This window comes from Chelonoidis abingdonii, chromosome 16, assembly GCF_003597395.2.
Source record: "Chelonoidis abingdonii isolate Lonesome George chromosome 16, CheloAbing_2.0, whole genome shotgun sequence".
NCBI classification, from domain to species: domain Eukaryota; kingdom Metazoa; phylum Chordata; order Testudines; family Testudinidae; genus Chelonoidis; species Chelonoidis abingdonii.
The window spans coordinates 11618929-11625432 of record NC_133784.1 but is presented as its reverse complement, the minus strand read 5'-3'; the positions used below and the strand labels follow the sequence as shown (position 1 = coordinate 11625432).

At 49.3% G+C, this 6504-nt stretch overlaps 1 pseudogene; it reads right to left on the bottom strand.

The window, feature by feature from the left end:
- Window positions 1–1400: 1400 nt before the first annotated feature.
- Window positions 1401–3099, bottom strand: LOC142047852 (uncharacterized; annotated as a pseudogene).
- Between the last annotated feature and the right edge of the window lie 3405 nt (window positions 3100–6504).

Below are 6504 nucleotides of genomic sequence, written 5' to 3'. Positions count from 1 at the left end.
GGACATAGACCTGGACATAGACTTCTCACAAAGTACAAACCCCGGCAATGTGCACATCATAGTGTTAATGGGCAGGTTCATGCCGTGGACTGCCTGTTCTGGGCCTGGGAAACAAGCACAGACTGGTGGAACCGCATAGTGTTGCAGGTCTGGGACTATTCCCAGTGGCTGTGAAACTTTCGCATGCGTAAGGGCACTTTCATGGAACTTTGTGCCTTGCTTTCCCCTGCCATGACATGCCAGAATACCAAGATGAGAGCAGCCCTCACAGTTGAGAAGCGAATGGCAATAGCCCTGTGGAAGCTTGCAATGCCAGACAGCTACCGGTCAGTCAGGCATCAATTTGGAGTGGGCAAATCTACTGTGGGGGCTGCTCTGCCAACACAAAGAGCTGCTGCTATCAAGGGTAGTGAGTCTGGGAAATGTGCAGGTCATAGTGGATGGCTTTGTTGCAATAAGATTCCCTAACTGTGGTGGGGCGATAGATGGAACCCATGTCCCTATCTTGGCACCGGAGCACCAAGCCAGAAAGTACATAAACCGAAAGGGGTACTTTTCAATGGTGCTGAAGTTCTGGTGGATCACAAGGGACATTTCACAAACATCAACGTGGGATGGCCGGGAAAGGTACATGACGCTCACATCTTCAGGAATTCCGGTCTGTTTCAAAAGCTGCGGGAAGAGTCTTTCTTCCCAGACCAGAAAATAACCATTGGGGATGTTGAAATGCCTATAGTTATCATTAGGGACCCAGCCTATTCCTTAATGCCATGGCTCATGAAGCCGTACACAGGCAGCCTGGACAGTAGTCAGGAGCTGTTCAACTATAGGCTGAGCAAGTGCAGAATGGTGGTAGAATGTGTGTTTGGACATTTAAACTATGCTGGCTCGGTTTACTGACTTGACCTTATAGACCTCAGCGAAACCAATACTCCCATTGTTACTACTGCTTGCTGTGCGCTCCACAATATCTGTGAGAGTAAGGGGAAAGAGGTTTATGATGGGCTGGGAGGTTGAGGCAAATCGCCTGGCTGCTGATTACACGCAGCCAGACACCAGGGCGGTTAGAAGAGTACAGGAGGGCACGATATGCACCAGAGAAGCTTTGAAAACCAGTTTCGTGACTGGTCAGGCTACGGTGTGAAAGTTCTGTTTGTTTCTCCTTGATGACCCCCCCCCCTTAGTTCACTCTACTTCCCTGTAAGCTAGCCACCCTTCCCCCCCACTTCAATCACCACTTGCAGAGGCAATAAAGTAATTTTTGCTTCACATTCATGCATTCTTTATTAATTCATCAAATAAATAGGGGAATAACTGCCAAGGTAGCCTGAGAGGGGTGGGGGAGGAGGGAAGCATCGGGTGGGGTGGGAGAGGAGGGAAGGACAAGGCCACACTGTACTCTAAAACTTATTGAATACCAGCCTTCTCTTGCTTGGGCAATCCTCCGGGGTGGAGTGGCTGGGTGGCCAAAGGGCCCCCCGCCCCACACCATGTTCTTGGGCACCTGGGTGAGGAGGCTATGAAACTTGGGGAGGAGGGTGGTTGGTTACACAGGAGCTGTAGCGACAGTCTGTGCTCCTGGTGCCTTTTCTGCAGCTCAACCATACACTGGAGCATATGAGTTTGATCTTCCATCAGCCTGAGCATCAACTCTTGCCTTCTGTTAGCAAGCTGATGCCACCTATCATCTTCAGCCCGCCATTTACTCTCTTCAGTCCGCAACCTCTCCTCGCGTTCATATTGTGCTTTCCTGCACTCTGACATTATGTGCCTCCATGCATTCTGCTGTGCTCTGTCAGTGTGGGAGGACAGCATGAGCTCAGAGAACATTTCATCCCAAGTGTGTTTTTTTCACCTTCTAATCTTCACTAGCCTCTGGGAAGGAGAAACACATGCAGCTAGTGGAGGGAAAAAAAGGGAGAGTGGTCGTTAAAAAGACACATTTTAGAGAACAATGGGTACACTCTTTCATGGTAAACCTTGCTGTTAACATGACATAGCACATGTGCTTTCGTTACAAGGTTGCATTTTGCCTCTTACTTAGGGACAGCCTGCCAGTCTGGTGTGAGAGATCACTCACGCTTCACCCCTCCCCCGCCCCATGTCTAACAGCAGGGAACATTTCTGTTCAGCCACAGCCAAACAGCTGAGCAGGAACGGGGACATCTGAATGACCCCTTAATAAAAGCACCCTGTTTCAACCAGGTGACCATGAATATCACTGTCCAGAGGATAACACAGTGAGATAAAGAACAGATGTTGTTTGAATGCCAGGAAACACCGAGACCATACACTGCCATGCTTTGTTATGTAATGATTCCCGACTACGTGCTACTGGCCTGGCGTGGTAAAGTGTCCTACCATGGTGGACGGAATAAGGCTGTCTTCCCCAGAAACCTTTTTGCAAAGGCTTTGGGAGTACATCCAGGAGAGCTTCATGGAGATGTCCCTGGAGGATTTCCACTCCATACCCATACACGTTAACAGACTTTTCCAGTAGCTGTATTGGCCACGAATGCCAGGGCAAATTAATCATTAAACATGCTTGCTTTTAAACTGTGTGTAATACTTACAAAGGTACACTCACCAGAGGTCCCTTCTCCGTCTTCAGGGTCCGGGAGCACACCTTGCGTGGGTTCGGGGGTTACTGGCACCAGGTCCAGGGTGAAAAGCATATCTTGGCTGTTGGGGAAACTGGTTTCTTCACTTCCTTGCTGTGAGCTATCTTCTTCATCCCCAAAACCCGCTTCCATGTTGCGTGATTCTCCATTGATGGAGTCAAAGCACAGGGTTGGGTGTGGTAGTGGTGGCTGCACCCCCTAGCATGGCATGCAGCTCATCGTAGAAACGGCATGTTCGGGGCCCTGATCCGGAGCGGCCGTTTGCCTCTCTGGTTTTTACATAGGCTTGCCTGGCACTGCTGTGCATCCCTGTTATGGCCTCTGTCCTTCATGCCCTCTGAGACTTTTTCTAATGTTTTGGCATTTTGTTTACTGGAACAGAGTTCAGCTAGCATAGATTCTCTCCCCATAAGGCGAGCAGATCCCGTACCTCCCATTCAGTCCATGCTGGAGCTCTTTTGCGATCCTGGGACTCCATGGTCACCTCTGCTGATGAGATCTGCATTCACCAGCACCTTGCCACGCTGGCCAAACAGGAAATGAGATTCAAAAGTTTGTGGGCCTTTTCCTGTCTACCTGGCCAGTGCATCTGAGTTGAGAGCGCTGTCAGGGAACGGTCACAATGGAGCACTCTGGGATAGCTCCCAGAGACCAATACCGTTGAATTGCATCCACACTACCCCAAATTCGACCTGGCAAGGCCAATTTCAGCACTAATCCCCTTGTCAGATGTGGAGTAAAGAAATTGACTTAAAGAGCCCTTTAAGTCGAAAAAAAGGGCTTTGTCGTGTGGATGAGTCCAGGCTTAAATCGAGGTAATGCTGCTAAATTCAACCTAAAATTGTAGTGTAGATCCGGCCTTAGTGGCACAAACCTGCCATACATTTGGCTAACCTCATTACTGGCTAGCATGGAGAAAAGGAGGAGAATAATCCCTCGCAGTCTCTGCTGACCCACCTAATGGGTTGGGGGACAGGCCAGAGACCTTCCCCTGTGATGGGACCCTCAGTCCAGATCAGCTCCTCTTATATCAAATAGGGAGTTGGAGGGATGAGGGGAACCCGGGCCCGCCCTCTACTCCAGGTTTCAGCCCAGGGCCCTGTGGATTGCAGCTGTCTATAGTGTCTCCTGTAACAGCTGCATGACAGCTACAACTCCCTGGGCTACTTCCCCATGGCCTCCTCCCAACACCTTCTTTATCCTCACCACTGGACCTTCCTCCTGATGTCTGTCTGATAACACTTGTACTTCTCAGTCCTCCAGCAGTACAGCTACTCACTCTCAACTTCTTGCACGCCTCTTGCTTCCAGCTCCTAGCCCTCCCCTCACTGCTGGCAGTGAGGTCCTTTTTAAAACCAGGGTGCCCTGATTAGCTTGGCTGTCTTAATAGATTTTATCAGTTTCTTAATTGGCTCCAGGTGTCCTAATTAGCCTGCTTGCCTTAATTGGTTCCAGTAAGTTCCTAATTGTTCTGGAACCACTCCTGTTACATTACCCAGGGAAAAGGGACCTGCTTAATCTGAGGCTAATAAATCTGCCTTCTATCACTCTCCTGTAGCCATCTGCCTGACACGGTCACATGCCTAGGAAGGAGCACTGCGGAAAGGGATCTGGGGGTCATAGTGGATCACAAGCTAAATATGAGTCAACAGTGTAACACTGTTGCAAAAAAAGCAAACAACATTCTGGGATGTATTAGCAGGAGTGTTGTAAGCAAGACATGAGAAGTAATTCTTCCTCTCTACTCTGCACTGATTAGGCCACAACTGGAGTATTGTGTCCAGCCAGGGCTGGTGCAAGAATGTTTCATGCCCTAGGTGAAACTTCCACCTTGTGCCCTCCACCATCCCCGAGCTTTGCGGCAGCTCCCTGCCCCCCACCGCCCTGAGGCCCCCCACTATGGCAGCTCTCCCCCCCGGGGAGCCGTGCTGCAGCTCCTTGCCCCAGCTCGTCCCTGCTCCGCCTCCTCCCCGAGCACACCGCCACTGCTCCACTTCTTCCATCTCCCAGGCTTGTGGTGCCTAATTTGCTGCAGGCAGCCCTCCCCACGCCCCCCTGCCCCAGCTCTGTCCGCCTAAATGCTGGCAGCGACCTGGGCATCCAAAGATCCGGCTGCCGCAAAAGAAAATGCCGCCTCCCCCAAATCCTAGCACCCTGTGTCCAGTTCTGGGTACCACATTTCAGGAAAGTTGTGGACAAATTGAAGAAAAGTCCAGAGATGGTCCAGAGAAAAACAACAAAAATGATTAAAGGTCTAGAAAACATGGTTTATGAGGGAAGACTGAAAAAAAATGGGTTTCTTTAGTCTGGAGAAGAGAAGACTTTGGGGGGGGGGCGGGACATGATCATAATTTTCAACTACATAAAAGGTTGTTATAAGGAGGAGGGAAAAAAATTGTTTTCCTTAACCTCTGAGATAGGACAAGAAGCAATGGAGTCCCTGCTCAGGTTTTGGCTTCAGCCCCAGATGGCAGGACTTCAGATTTCTGTCCTGGGCCCTAGTGAGTTTAACACTGGCCCTGCTTGACGGCTTCCCTGAAACCTGCTCACTGCTCCCTAGAGGGGCCACAGACCTCTGTCTGAGAACCACTAACCTTTCAGAAAATAGCCTGTGCATACAGAGATAGAGGGTATTTTTTATTTAGAGGGTTATATTTAGTTAAGTATAGTTGGTAGTAAGTTATAGTGTGTGTGTTTGAATTCTTTTTTTTTTTTTAGTATATATATTCTTCATATATTTAATGTGTAAGCAAGGTCTGAATGAATTCTTCCCTGATAGCTAGCTGGAAGGGGGAGAGACTTCAAGAGCAAACTGTATTTACATGAACACACCTACTCTGCTTAGATATCCAGCAGATAGAGTGGTGTTGCTCAAAGTAATCAACTTTGGCTGACGTTGGGTTACAAATTACTTTGGTACGGAATGCAAGGGTGGTGAAATGCTGTTAGCAATGTTGTTGTCATTACTGTATGAATAAGGGGGAGCAGAATTGTGCTTAACCTGTCCCAAACGAGGGATCCCCTTCAGCTGCAAAGACCTGATTATGCCAGGGGCTGGAGTAAACAGGGTAAGGACTGGTGTCCTAGCCAGGAGATGTAGCCTCTCCCCAAGGATCCCCAGTCTGGTTTAACCTGTTCCTCCCCCTGTTCAAGGACAAAGCTAAATAGGCTTCATTATGAGCCTCTTTGTTATTTTAAAGGCTCAATCAGAGCTGAAATCACTTGTGGTGGGATTATGTTTCTGCCCAGCCTGCTAAAAGCTAAAAATCACAAACAAACTGATCTTCAGGGGTCAGAGCAGATAAGAAAGTGACTGACAGGTCAGTGGGAGCAGCGAGCTGGCAGCAGCAGTTGGTGGGAGCCTGGCCAATGGAGCAACAAGCCAGCAGAAGCAGCCAGCTAGGGCAAGCACTCAGATAGCAGAGCAAGCAAGGTGCTTTCTTCCCTGGGTGGGAGATGAACTCACAGAGATGTACCTCTGAACTCTGGGTCCTCACTGACCAAGGACAACCCACTGTGAGTGGGGTCTGGTGAGGGAGCAGAAATGGGTACAGTAAAGGAACTTTTGGTTGTAGGATTCAAGAACGTGAGGCAGAAGGCACTGTCTCATGCACTCTAGGATGGGTGTCCTGCTCACAGTTTTATGTTGATGAATCCTGCTCGTGACACTTTCCCTGATTAATGTTGGGTGACTCCTCTCCTGTCATTAAAAGTTTCTTTTCTACACTCAGACTCTGTGCTTATGAGTGGGGAAGTATTGCCTCTCAGAGGCACCCAGGGGTGGTGTGCATTTTCCCAGGTTACTGGGTGGGGACTCGAACCAATTTTGTGTTGTATTGTTGAAAAGGACCCCCTAGATGCTGAACTTGGCCCTGGTTACTGC